Here is a 14,853-nt window from a genome sequence, read left to right as displayed (position 1 = left end):
AGTCCTCTTGTACTTATGTCGGCATTGTGCCATTTGTATTTAATTCCGAAGCAATTTCTGTGTTTAATCGTCAATAAGGATGTTCAAGGTATACGGTAGACCTGATGTGACGCATCGGAATCTAAAACTATACTCACAGGAGAAGTTTAAATCATAGAAAGTGAGAGTGTCAGTCCTCCTTTACTTAAGTCGGCATTGTGCCTTTTGTATTAAATTTGGAAGCAATTTCTGTGTTATATCGTCAATAAGAAGGTCCAAGGGATACAGTAAACCTGAAGTGAAGCATCGGAATCTAAAACTGGACTCACACGAGAGGTTCAAATCATAGAAAGTGAGAGTGTCAGTCCTCTTGTACTTAAGTCGGCATTGTGCCTTTTTAATTTAATTCCGATGCAACTTCTGAGTCTCAACGTCAAGAAGAAGGTGCAAGGTACACAGTAAACCTGAAGTGAAGCATCGGAATCTAAAACTAGACTCACAGGAGAGGCTCAAATCGTAGAAAGTGAGAATGACAGTCCTCTTGTACTTAAGTCGGCAGTGTGCCTTTTGTATTAAAAACGGATGCAATTTCTTTGTTTCATCGTCAATAATAAGGTGCAAGGTATACAGTAAACCTGAAGTGAAGCATCGGAATCTATAACTGGACTCACAGGAGAGGTTCAAATCGTAGAAAGTGAGAGCGTCAGTCCTCTTGTACTTAAGTCGGCATTGTGCATTTTGTTTTAAATTCGGATGCAATTTCTGTGTTTCGTCGTCAATAAGAAGGTACAAGGTATACAGTAAACTTGAAGTGAAGCATCGGAAACTAAAACTGGACTCACAGGAGAGGTTCATATCGTATAAAGTGAGAGTGTCAGTCCACTTGTACTTAAATCAGCATTGTGCCTTTTGTACTAAATTCGGATAAAATTTTTGTGTTTCATCGTCAATAGGAAGGTCCAAAGGTTTACATTAAACCTGATGTGAACCATCAGAATCTAAAACTGGACTCACAGGAGAGGTTCAAATCATAGAAAGTGAGAGTGTCAGTCCTCTTGTACTTAAATCGGCATTGTGCCTTTTGTATTAAATTCCGATGCAATTTCTGTGTTTCATCGTCAATAAGAAGGTGCAAGGTATACGCTAGACCTGAAGTGACGCATAAGAATGTAAAACTATACTCACAGGAGAAGTTAAAATCATAGAAAGTGAGAGTGTCGGTCCTCCTTTACTTAAGTCGTCATTGTGCCTTTTGTATTAAATTCGGATGCAATTTCTGTGTTTCATCGTCAATAAGAAGGTCCAAATGATACAGTAGACGTGAAGTGATGCATCGGAATCTAAAACTGGACTCACAGGAGAGGTTCAAATAATAGAAAGTGAGAGTGTCAGTCCTCTTGTACTTAAGTCGGCATTGTGATTTTTGTATTGAATTCGGATGTAATTTCTGTGATTCATCGTCAATAAGAAGGTCCAAGGTATACAGTAAACCTGAAGTGAAGCACCGGAATCTAAAACTGGACTCACAGGAGAGGTTCAAATCATAGAAAGTGAGAGTGTTAGTCCTCTTTGACTTAACTCGGCATTGTGCCTTTTGAATTAATTTCGGATGCAATTTCTGTGTTTCATCGTCAATAGGAAGGTGCAAGGTATACAGTAAACCTGAAGTGAAGCGTCGGAATCTAAAACTGGACTCAATGGAGAGGCCAAATCATAGTAAGAGAGAGTGGCAGTCCTCTTTTACTTAAGTCGGCAATTTGTCTTTTGTATTAAATCAGGATGCAATTTCTGTATTTCATCGTCAATAAGAAGGTCTAAGGGATAGAGTAAACCTGAAGTGAAGCATCGGAACCTAAAACTTGACTCACAAAGGAGGTTCAAATCATAGAAAGTTAGAGTGTCAGTCCTCTTGTACTTAAGTCGGCATTGTGCCTTTTGAATTTAATTCCGATGCAATTTCTGAGTTTCATCGTCAAGAAGAAGGCGCAAGGTACACAGTAAACCTGAAGTGAAGCATCGGAATCTAAAACTGGACTCACAGGAGAGGCTCAAATCGAAGAAAGTGAGAGTGTCAGTCCTCTTGTACTTAAATCGGCACTGTGCCTTTTGTATTAAAATCGGATGCAATTTCTTTGTTCCATCGTCAATAAGAAGGTGCAAGGTATACAGTAAACCGGAAATGAAGCATCGGAATCTATAACTGGACTCACAGGAGAGGTTCAAATCGTATAAAGTGAGAGTGTCAGTCCTCTAGTACTTAAATCGGCATTGTGCCTTTTGTACTAAATTCGGATAAAATTTTGTGTTTCATCGTCAATAGGAAGGTGCAAAGGTTTACATTAAACCTGAAGTGAACCATCGGAATCTAAAACTGGACTCACAGGAGAAGTTAAAATCATAGAAAGTGAGAGTGTCAGACCTCTTTTACTTAAGTCGGCATTGTGTCTTTTGTATTAAATTCGGATGCAATTTCTGTATTTCATCGTCAATAAGAAGGTCCATGGGATACAGTAAAACCTGAAGTGAAGCATCGGAATCTAAAACTGGACTCACAGGAGAGGTTCAAATCATAGAAAGTTAGAGTGTCAGTCCTCTTATACTTATGTCGGCATTGTGCCTTTTGAATTTAATTCCGATGCAATTTCTGAGTTTCATCGTCAAGAAGAAGGTGCAAGGTACACAGTAAACCTGAAGTGAAGCATCGGAATCTAAAACTGGACTCACAGGAGAGGCTCAAATCGAAGAAAGTGAGAGTGTCAGTCCTCTTGTACTTAAATCGGCACTGTGCCTTTTGTATTAAAATCGGATGCAATTTCTTTGTTTCATCGTCAATAAGAAGGTGCAAGGTACACAGTAAACCTGAAGTGAAGCATCGGAATCTATAACTGGACTCACAGGAGAGGTTCAAATCGTATATAGTGAGAGTGTCAGTCCTCTTGTACTTAAATCGGCATTGTGCCTTTTGTACTAAATTCGGATAAAATTTTGTGTTTCATCGTCAATAGGAAGGTGCAAAGGTTTACATTAAACCTGAAGTGAACCATCGGAAACTAAAACTGGACTCACAGGAGAGGTTCAAATCATAGAAAGTGAGAGTGTCAGGCCTCTTGTACTTAAGTCGGCATTGTGCCTTTTGTATTAAATTCCGATGCAATTTCTGTGTTTCATCGTCAATAAGAAGGTGCAAGGTATACGCTAGACCTGAAGTGACGCATAAGAATGTAAAACTATACTCACAGGAGAAGTTAAAATCATAGAAAGTGAGAGTGTCAGACCTCTTTTACTTAAGTCGGCATTGTGTCTTTTGTATTAAATTCGGATGCAATTTCTGTATTTCATCGTCAATAAGAAGGTCCATGGGATACAGTAAAACCTGAAGTGAAGCATCGGAATCTAAAACTGGACTCACAGGAGAGGTTCAAATCATAGAAAGTTAGAGTGTCAGTCCTCTTATACTTATGTCGGCATTGTGCCTTTTGTATTAAATTCCGATGCAATTTCTGTGTTTCATCGTCAATAAGAAGGTCCAAGGTATACAGTAAACCTGAAGTGAAGCATCGGAATCTAAGACTGGACTCACAGGAGAGGTTCAAATCGTATAAAGTGAGAGTGTCAGTCCTCTTGTACTTAAATCGGCATTGTGCCTTTTGTACTAAATTCGGATGCAATTTCTGTGTCTCATCGTCAATAGGAAGATGCAAGGTATACATTAAACCTGAAGTGAACCGTCGGAATCTAAAACTGAACTCACAGGAGACGTTCAAATCATAGAAAGTGATAGTGTCAGTCCTCTTGTACTTAAGTCGGCATTGTGCCTTTTGTATTAAATTCGGATGCAATTTCTGTGTCTCATCGTCAAAAAGAAGGTGCAAGGTATACAGTGAACCTGAAGTGAAGCATCGGAATCTAAAACTGGACTCACAGGAGAGTGTCAAATCACAGAGAGTGAGAGTGTCAGTCCTCTTTTACTTAAGTCGGCATTGTGCTTTTTGTATTAAATTCGGATGCAAATTCTGTGTTTCATCGTCAATAAGAAGGTCCTAGGGATGCAATAAACCTGAAGTGAAAGTCGGCATTGTGCCTTTTGTATTAAATTCGCATGCAAACTCTGTGTTTCATCGTCAATAAGAAGGTCCAAGTGATACAGCAGACCTGAAGTGATGCATCGGAATCTAAAACTGGACTCACAGGAGAGGTTCAAATAATAGAAAGTGAGAGTGTCAGTCCTCTTGTACTTAAGTCGGCATTGTGATTTTTGTATTGAATTCGGAAGCAATTTCTGTGTTTCATCGTCAATAAGAAGGTCCAAGGTATACAGTAAACCTGAAGTGAAGCATCGGAATCTAAAACTGGACTCACAGGAGAGGTTCAAATCATAGAAAGTGAGAGTGTCAGGCCTCTTGTACTTAAGTCGGCATTGTGCCTTTTGTATTAAATTCCGATGCAATTTCTGTGTTTCATCGTCAATAAGAAGGTGCAAGGTATACGCTAGACCTGAAGTGACGCATAAGAATGTAAAACTATACTCACAGGAGAAGTTAAAATCATAGAAAGTGAGAGTGTCAGACCTCTTTTACTTAAGTCGGCATTGTGTCTTTTGTATTAAATTCGGATGCAATTTCTGTATTTCATCGTCAATAAGAAGGTCCATGGGATACAGTAAAACCTGAAGTGAAGCATCGGAATCTAAAACTGGACTCACAGGAGAGGTTCAAATCATAGAAAGTTAGAGTGTCAGTCCTCTTATACTTATGTCGGCATTGTGCCTTTTGTATTAAATTCCGATGCAATTTCTGTGTTTCATCGTCAATAAGAAGGTCCAAGGTATACAGTAAACCTGAAGTGAAGCATCGGAATCTAAGACTGGACTCACAGGAGAGGTTCAAATCGTATAAAGTGAGAGTGTCAGTCCTCTTGTACTTAAATCGGCATTGTGCCTTTTGTACTAAATTCGGATGCAATTTCTGTGTCTCATCGTCAATAGGAAGATGCAAGGTATACATTAAACCTGAAGTGAACCGTCGGAATCTAAAACTGAACTCACAGGAGACGTTCAAATCATAGAAAGTGATAGTGTCAGTCCTCTTGTACTTAAGTCGGCATTGTGCCTTTTGTATTAAATTCGGATGCAATTTCTGTGTCTCATCGTCAAAAAGAAGGTGCAAGGTATACAGTAAACCTGAAGTGAAGCATCGGAATCTAAAACTGGACTCACAGGAGAGTGTCAAATCACAGAGAGTGAGAGTGTCAGTCCTCTTTTACTTAAGTCGGCATTGTGCTTTTTGTATTAAATTCGGATGCAAATTCTGTGTTTCATCGTCAATAAGAAGGTCCTAGGGATGCAATAAACCTGAAGTGAAAGTCGGCATTGTGCCTTTTGTATTAAATTCGCATGCAAACTCTGTGTTTCATCGTCAATAAGAAGGTCCAAGTGATACAGCAGACCTGAAGTGATGCATCGGAATCTAAAACTGGACTCACAGGAGAGGTTCAAATAATAGAAAGTGAGAGTGTCAGTCCTCTTGTACTTAAGTCGGCATTGTGATTTTTGTATTGAATTCGGAAGCAATTTCTGTGTTTCATCGTCAATAAGAAGGTCCAAGGTATACAGTAAACCTGAAGTGAAGCATCGGAATCTAAAACTGGACTCACAGGAGAGGTTCAAATCATAGAAAGTGAGAGTGTTAGTACTCTTTTACTTAACTCGGCATTGTGCCTTTTGTATTAAATTCGGATTCAATTTCTGTGTTTCATCGTTAATAAGAAGGTGCATGGTATACAGTAAACCTGAAGTGAAGCGTCGGAATCTAAAACTGGACTCACAGGAGAGGTTCAAATCATAGATAATTAGAGTGTCAGTCCTCTTGTACTTAAGTCGGCATTGTGACTTTTGTATTAAATTCGGATGCAATTTCTGTGTTTCATCGTCAATAAGAAGGTCCAAGGGATATAGTAAACCTGAAGTGATGCATCGGAATCTAAAACTGAACTCACAGGAGACGTTCAAATCATAGAAAGTTAGAGTGTCAGTCCTCTTGTACTTAAGTCGGCATTGTGCCTTTTGTATTAAATTCGGATGCAAACTCTATGTTTCATCGTCAATAAGAAGGTCCAAGGGATACAGTAAACCTGAAGTGAAGCATCGGAATCTAAAACTGGACTCACAGGAGAGGTTCAAATCACAGAAAGAGTGTCAGTCCTCTTTTACTTAAGTCGGCATTGTGACTATTGCATTAAATTCAGATGCAATTTCTGTGTTTCATCGTCAATAAGAAGGTCCAAGGGATACAGTAAACCTGTAGTGAAGCATCGGAATCTAAAACTGGACCCACAGGAGAGGTTCAAATCATAGAAAGGGAGAGCGTCAGTCCTCTTGTACTTAAGTCGGCATTGTGCCTTTGATTTAAATTCGAATGCAATTTCTGTGTTTCATCGTGAATAAGAAGGTCCAAGGGTTACAGTAAACCTGAAGTGAAGCAGCGGAATCTAAAACTGGACTCACAGGAGAGGATCAAATCATAGAAAGTGAGAGTGTCCGACCTCATGTACTTAAGTCGGCATTGTGCGATTTGTATTAAATTCGGATGCAAACTCAGTAATTCATCGTCAATAAGAAGGTCCAAGAGGTACAGTAAACCCGAAGTGAAGCATCGGAATCAAAAACTGGACTCACAGGAGAGGCTCAAAACGTAGACAGTAAGAGTGTCGGTCCTCTTGTACTAAAGTCGGCATTGTTCCTTTTGAATTAAATTCGGATGCAATTTCTGTGTCTCAACGTCAATAAGAAGGTGCAAGGTATACAGTGAACCTGAAGTGAAGCATCGGAATCTAAAACTGGACTCACAGGAGAGGGTCAAATCACAGAAAGTGAGAGTGTCAGTCCTCTTTTACTTAAGTCGGCATTGTGCCTTTAGTATTAAATTCGGATGCAATTTCTGTGTTTCATCGTCAATAAGAAGGTCCAAGGGATACAGTGAACCTGAAGTGAAGCACCGGAATCTAAAACTGGACTCACAGGAGAGGTTCAAATCATAGAAAGTGAGAGTGTTAGTCCTCTTTGACTTAACTCGGCATTGTGCCTTTTGAATTAAATTCGGATGCAATTTCTGTGTTTCATCGTCAATAGGAAGGTGCAAGGTATACAGTAAACCTGAAGTGAAGCGTCGGAATCTAAAACTGGACTCAATGGAGAGGCCAAATCATAGTAAGAGAGAGTGGCAGTCCTCTTTTACTTAAGTCGGCATTTTGTCTTTTGTATTAAATCAGGATGCAATTTCTGTATTTCATCGTCAATAAGAAGGTCTAAGGGATACAGTAAACCTGAAGTGAAGCATCGGAACCTAAAACTTGACTGACAAAGGAGGTTCAAATCATAGAAATTTAGAGTGTCAGTCCTCTTGTACTTATGTCGGCATTGTGCCTTTTGTATTAAATTCCGATGCAATTTCTGTGTTTAATCGTCAATAAGGAGGTGCAAGGTATACGGTAGACCTGATGTGACGCATCGGAATCTAAAACTATACTCACAGGAGAAGTTTAAATCATAGAAAGTGAGAGTGTCAATCCTCCTTTACTTAAGCCGGCATTGTGCCTTTTGTATTAAATTTTGAAGCAATTTCTGTGTTATATCGTCAATACGAAGGTCCAAGGGATACAGTAAACCTGAAGTGAAGCATCGGAATCTAAAACTGGATTCACAGGAGAGGTTCAAATCATAGAAAGTGAGAGTGTCATTCCTCTTGTACTTAAGTCGGCATTGTGCCTTTTGAATTTAATTCCGATGCAATTTCTGAGTTTCATCGTCAAGAAGAAGGCGCAAGGTACACAGTAAACCTGAAGTGAAGCATCGGAATCTAAAACTGGACTCACAGGAGAGGCTCAAATCGAAGAAAGTGAGAGTGTCAGTCCTCTTGTACTTAAATCGGCACTGTGAGTTTTGTATAAAAATCGGATGCAATTTCTTTGTTTCATCGTCAATAAGAAGGTGAAAGGTATACAGTAAACCTGAAGTGAAGCATCGGAATCTATAACTGGACTCACAGGAGAGGTTCAAATCGTATAAAGTGAGAGTGTCAGTCCTCTAGTACTTAAATCGGCATTGTGCCTTTTGTACTAAATTCGGATAAAATTTTGTGTTTCATCGTCAATAGGAAGGTGCAAAGGTTTACATTAAACCTGAAGTGAACCATCGGAATCTAAAACTGGACTCACAGGAGAAGTTAAAATCATAGAAAGTGAGAGTGTCAGACCTCTTTTACTTAAGTCGGCATTGTGTCTTTTGTATTAAATTCGGATGCAATTTCTGTATTTCATCGTCAATAAGAAGGTCCATGGGATACAGTAAAACCTGAAGTGAAGCATCGGAATCTAAAACTGGACTCACAGGAGAGGTTCAAATCATAGAAAGTTAGAGTGTCAGTCCTCTTATACTTATGTCGGCATTGTGCCTTTTGAATTTAATTCCGATGCAATTTCTGAGTTTCATCGTCAAGAAGAAGGTGCAAGGTACACAGTAAACCTGAAGTGAAGCATCGGAATCTAAAACTGGACTCACAGGAGAGGCTCAAATCGAAGAAAGTGAGAGTGTCAGACCTCTTGTACTTAAATCGGCACTGTGCCTTTTGTATTAAAATCGGATGCAATTTCTTTGTTTCATCGTCAATAAGAAGGTGCAAGGTATACAGTAAACCTGAAGTGAAGCATCGGAATCTATAACTGGACTCACAGGAGAGGTTCAAATCGTATATAGTGAGAGTGTCAGTCCTCTTGTACTTAAATCGGCATTGTGCCTTTTGTACTAAATTCGGAAAAAATTTTGTGTTTCATCGTCAATAGGAAGGTGCAAAGGTTTACATTAAACCTGAAGTGAACCATCGGAAACTAAAACTGGACTCACAGGAGAGGTTCAAATCATAGAAAGTGAGAGTGTCAGTCCTCTTGTACTCAAGTCGGCATTGTGCCTTTTGTATTAAATTCCGATGCAATTTCTGTGTTTCATCGTCAATAAGAAGGTGCAAGGTATACGCTAGACCTGAAGTGACGCATAAGAATGTAAAACTATACTCACAGGAGAAGTTAAAATCATAGAAAGTGAGAGTGTCAGACCTCTTTTACTTAAGTCGGCATTGTGTCTTTTGTATTAAATTCGGATGCAATTTCTGTATTTCATCGTCAATAAGAAGGTCCATGGGATACAGTAAAACCTGAAGTGAAGCATCGGAATCTAAAACTGGACTCACAGGAGAGGTTCAAATCATAGAAAGTTAGAGTGTCAGTCCTCTTATACTTATGTCGGCATTGTGCCTTTTGTATTAAATTCCGATGCAATTTCTGTGTTTCATCGTCAATAAGAAGGTCCAAGGTATACAGTAAACCTGAAGTGAAGCATCGGAATCTAAGACTGGATTCACAGGAGAGGTTCAAATCGTATAAAGTGAGAGTGTCAGTCCTCTTGTACTTAAATCGGCATTGTGCCTTTTGTACTAAATTCGGATGCAATTTCTGTGTCTCATCGTCAATAGGAAGGTGCAAGGTATACATTAAACCTGAAGTGAACCGTCGGAATCTAAAACTGAACTCACAGGAGAGGTTCAAATCGTAGAAAGTGATAGTGTCAGTCCTCTTGTACTCAAGACGGCATTGTGCCTTTTGTATTAAATTCGGATGCAATTTCTGTGTCTCATCGTCAAAAAGAAGGTGCAAGGTATACAGTAAACCTGAAGTGAAGCATCGGAATCTAAAACTGGACTCACAGGAGAGTGCCAAATCACAGAGAGTGAGAGTGTCAGTCCTCTTTTACTTAAGTCGGCATTGTGCCTTTTGTATTAAATTCGGATGCAAATTCTGTGTTTCATCGTCAATAAGAAGGTCCTAGGGATGCAATAAACCTGAAGTGAAAGTCGGCATTGTGCCTTTTGTATTAAATTCGCATGCAAACTCTGTGTTTCATCGTCAATAAGAAGGTCCAAGTGATACAGTAGACCTGAAGTGATGCATCGGAATCTAAAACTGGACTCACAGGAGAGGTTCAAATAATAGAAAGTGAGAGTGTCAGTCCTCTTGTACTTAAGTCGGCATTGTGGTTTTTGTATTGAATTCGGATGCAATTTCTGTGTTTCATCGTCAATAAGAAGGTCCAAGGTATACAGTAAACCTGAAGTGAAGCATCGGAATCTAAAACTGGACTCACAGGAGAGGTTCAAATCATAGAAAGTGAGAGTGTTAGTACTCTTTTACTTAACTCGGCATTGTGCCTTTTGTATTAATTTCGGATTCAATTTCTGTGTTTCATCGTTAATAAGAAGGTGCAAGGTATACAGTAAACCTGAAGTGAAGCGTCGGAATCTAAAACTGGACTCACAGGAGAGGTTCAAATCATAGATAATTAGAGTGTCAGTCCTCTTGTACTTAAGTCGGCATTGTGCCTTTTGTATTAAATTCGGATGCAAACTCTATGTTTCATCGTCAATAAGAAGGTCCAAGAGATACAGTAAACCTGAAGTGAAGCATCGGAATCTAAAACTGGACTCACAGGAGAGGTTCAAATCATAGAAAGTGAGAGTGTCAGTCCTCTTTTATTTAAGTCGGCATTGTGTCTTTTGTATTAAATTCCGACGCAATTTCTGTGTTTCATCGTCAATAAGAAGGTGCAAGGTATACAGTAAACCTGAAGTGAAGCATCGGAATTTAAAACTGGACTCACAGGAGAGGTTCAAATCACAGAAAGAGTGTCAGTCCTCTTTTACTTAAGTCGGCATTGTGACTATTGCATTAAATTCAGATGCAATTTCTGTGTTTCATCGTCAATAAGAAGGTCCAAGGGATACAGTAAACCTGAAGTGAAGCATCGGAATCTAAAACTGGACCCACAGGAGAGGTTCAAATCATAGAAAGGGAGAGCGTCAGTCCTCTTGTACTTAAGTCGGCATTGTGCCTTTGATTTAAATTCGAATGCAATTTCTGTGTTACATCGTGAATAAGAAGGTCCAAGGGATACAGTAAACCTGAAGTGAAGCAGCGGAATCTAAAACTGGACTCACAGGAGAGGATCAAATCATAGAAAGTGAGAGTGTCCGACCTCATGTACTTAAGTCGGCATTGTGCGATTTGTATTAAATTCGGATGCAAACTCAGTTATTCATCGTCAATAAGAAGGTCCAAGAGATACAGTAAACCCGAAGTGAAGCATCGGAATCAAAAACTGGACTCACAGGAGAGGCTCAAAACGTAGACAGTAAGAGTGTCGGTCCTCTTGTACTAAAGTCGGCATTGTTCCTTTTGAATTAAATTCGGATGCAATTTCTGTGTCTCAACGTCAATAAGAAGGTGCAAGGTATACAGTGAACCTGAAGTGAAGCATCGGAATCTAAAACTGGACTCACAGGAGAGGGTCAAATCACAGAAAGTGAGAGTGTCAGTCCTCTTTTACTTAAGTCGGCATTGTGCCTTTAGTATTAAATTCGGATGCAATTTCTGTGTTTCATCGTCAATAAGAAGGTCCTAGGGATACAGTAAACCTGAAGTGAAAGTCGGCATTGTGCCTTTTGTATTAAATTCGGATGCAAACTCTGTGTTTCATCGTCAATAAGAAGGTCCAAGGGATACAGTAGACCTGAAGTGATGCAACGGAATCTAAAACTGGACTCACAGGATTGGTTCAAATAATAGAAAGTGAGAGTGTCGGTCCACTTGTACTTAAGTCGGCATTGTGATTTTTCTATTGAATTCGGCTGCAATTTCTGTGTTTCATCGTCAATAAGAAGGTCCAAGGTATACAGTAAACCTGAAGTGAAGCATCGGAATCTAAGACTGGACTCACAGGAGAGGTTCAAATCGTATTAAGTGAGAGTGTCAGTCCTCTTGTACTTAAATCGGCATTGTGCCTTTTGTACTAAATTGGGATGCAATTTCTGTGTCTCATCGTCAATAGGAAGGTGCAAGGTACACAGTAAACCTAAAGTGAAGCATCGGAATCTAAAACTGGACTCACAGGAGAGGGTCAAATCACAGAAAGTGAGAGTGTCAGTCCTCTTTTACTTAAGTCGGCATTGTGCCTTTTGTATTAAATTCGGATGCAATTTCCGTGTCTCATCGTCAATAGGAAGGTGCAAGGTATACAGTAAACCTAAAGTGAAGCATCGGAATCTAAAACTGGACTCACAGGAGAGGGTCAAATCACAGAAAGTGAGAGTGTCAGTCCTCTTTTACTTAAGTCGGCATTGTGCCTTTTGTATTAAATTCCGATGCAATTTCTGTGTTTAATCGTCAATAAGGAGGTGCAAGGTATACGGTAGACCTGAAGTGACGCATCGGAATCTAAAACTATACTCACAGGAGAAGTTTAAATCATAGAAAGTGAGAGTGTCAGTCCTCCTTTACTTAAGTCGGCATTGTGCATTTTGTATTAAATTTGGATGCAATTCCTGTGTTTCACCGTCAATAAGAAGGTCCAAGGTATACAGAAAATCTGAAGTGAAGCATCGGAATCGAAAACTGGACTCACAGCAGAGGTTCAAATCATGGAAAGTGAGAGTGTCAGTCCTCTTGTACTTAAGTCGGCATTGTGCCTTTTGTACTAAATTCCGATGCAATTTCTGTGTTTCATCGTCAATAAGAAGCTGCAAGGTATACGCTAGACCTGAAGTGACGCATCGGAATGTAAAACTATACTCACAGGAGAAGTTAAAATCATAGAAAGTGAGAGTGTCAGACCTCTTTTACTTAAGTCGGCATTGTGTCTTTTGTATTAAATTCGGATGCAATTTCTGTATTTCATCGTCAGTAAGAAGGTCCAAGGGATACAGTAAAACCTGAAGTGAAGCATCGGAATCTAAAACTGGACTCACAGGAGAGGGTCAAATCATAGAAAGTTAGAGCGTCAGTCCTCTTATACTTATGTCGGCTTTGTGCCTTTTGTATTAAATTCGGATGCAATTTCTGTGTTTCATCGTCAATAAGAAGGACCTAGGGATGCAGTAAACCTGAAGTGAAAGTCGGCATTGTGCCTTCTGTATTAAATTCGGATGCAAACTCTGTGTTTCATCGTCAATAAGAAGGTCCAAGGGATACAGTAGACCTGAAGTGATGCAACGTAATCTAAAACTGGACTCACAGGAGAGGTTCAAATAATAGAAAGTGAGAGTGTCGGTCCTCTTGTACTTAAGTCGGCATTGTGATTTTTCTATTGAATTCGGATGCAATTTCTGAGTTTCATCGTCAATAAGAAGGTCCAAGGTATACAGTAAACCTGAAGTGAAGCATCGGAATCGAAGACTGGACTCACAGGAGAGGTTCAAATCGTATAAAGTGAGAGTGTCAGTCCTCTAGTACTTAAATCGGCATTGTGCCTTTTGTACTAAATTCGGATGCAATTTCTGTGTTTTATCGCCAATAGGAAGGTGCAAGGTATACATTAAACCTGAAGTGAACCGTCGGAATCTAAAACTGGACTCACAGGAGAGCTTCAAATCATAGAAAGTGAGAGTGTCAGTCCTCTTTTACTTAAGTCGCCATTGGGCCTTTTGTATTAAATTCGAATGCAATTTCTGTGTTTCATCGTCAATAAGAAGGTCCTAGGCATGCAGTAAACCTGAAGTAAAAGACGGCATTGTGCCTTATGTATTAAATTCGGATGCAAACTCTGTGTTTCATCGTCAATAAGAAGGTCCAAGTGATACAGTAGACCTGAAATGATGCATCGGAATCTAAAACTGGACTCACAGGAGAGGTTCAAATAATAGAAAGTGAGAGTGTCAGTCCTCTTGTACTTAAGTCGGCATTGTGATTTTTGTATTGAATTCAGATGCAATTTCTGTGTTTCATCGTCAATAAGAAGGTCCAAGGATACAGTAAACCTGAAGTGAAGCATCGGAATCTAAAACTGGACTCACAGGAGAGGTTCAAATAATAGAAAGTGAGAGTGGTAGTCCTCTTTTACTTAACTCGGCATTGTGCCTTTTGTATTAAATTCGGATGCAATTCCTGTGTTTCACCGTCAATAAGAAGGTGCAAGGTATACAGTAAACCTGAAGTGAAGCATCGGAATCTAAGACTGGACTCACAGGAGAGGTTCTAATCGTAGAAAGTGACAGTGTCAGTCCTCTTGTACTTATGTCGGCATTGTGCATTTTGTATTAAATTCGGATGCAATTTCTATGTTTTATAGTCAATAAGAAAGTGAAAGGTATACAGTAAACCTGAAGTGAAGCATCGGAATCTAAAACTGGACTCACAGGAGAGGTTCAAATCATAGATAGTTAGAGTGTCAGTCCTCTTGTACTTAAGTCGGCATTGTGACTTTTTTATTAAATTCGGATGCAATTTCTGTATTTCATCGTCAATAAGAAGGTCCAAGGGATACAGTAAACCTGAAGTGAAGCATCGGAATCTGAAACTGAACTCACAGGAGACGTTCAAATCATAGAAAGTTAGAGTGTCAGTATTCTTGTACTTATGTCGGCATTGTGCCTTTTGTATTAAATTCCGATGCAATTTCTGTGTTTCATCGTCAATAAGAAGGTGCAAGGTATACGCTAGACCTGAAGTGACGCATCGGAATGTAAAACTATACTCACAGGAGAAGTTAAAATCATAGAAAGTGAGAGTGTCAGACCTCTTTTACTTAAGTCGGCATTGTGTCTTTTGTATTAAATTTGGATGCAATTTCTGTATTTCATCGTCAATAAGAAGGTCCATGGGATACAGTAAAACCTGAAGTGAAGCATCAGAATCTAAAACTGGACTCACAGGAGAGGTTCAAATCATAGAAAGTTAGAGTGTCAGTCCTCTTATACTTATGTCGGCATTGTGCCTTTTGTATTAAATTCCCATGCAATTTCTGTGTTTCATCGTCAATAAGAAGGTCCAAGGTATACA

The sequence above is a fragment of the Schistocerca americana genome, chromosome 10 (genome assembly GCF_021461395.2).
Source record: "Schistocerca americana isolate TAMUIC-IGC-003095 chromosome 10, iqSchAmer2.1, whole genome shotgun sequence".
Taxonomy (NCBI): domain Eukaryota; kingdom Metazoa; phylum Arthropoda; class Insecta; order Orthoptera; family Acrididae; genus Schistocerca; species Schistocerca americana.
This window is presented reverse-complemented; position numbering follows the sequence as displayed.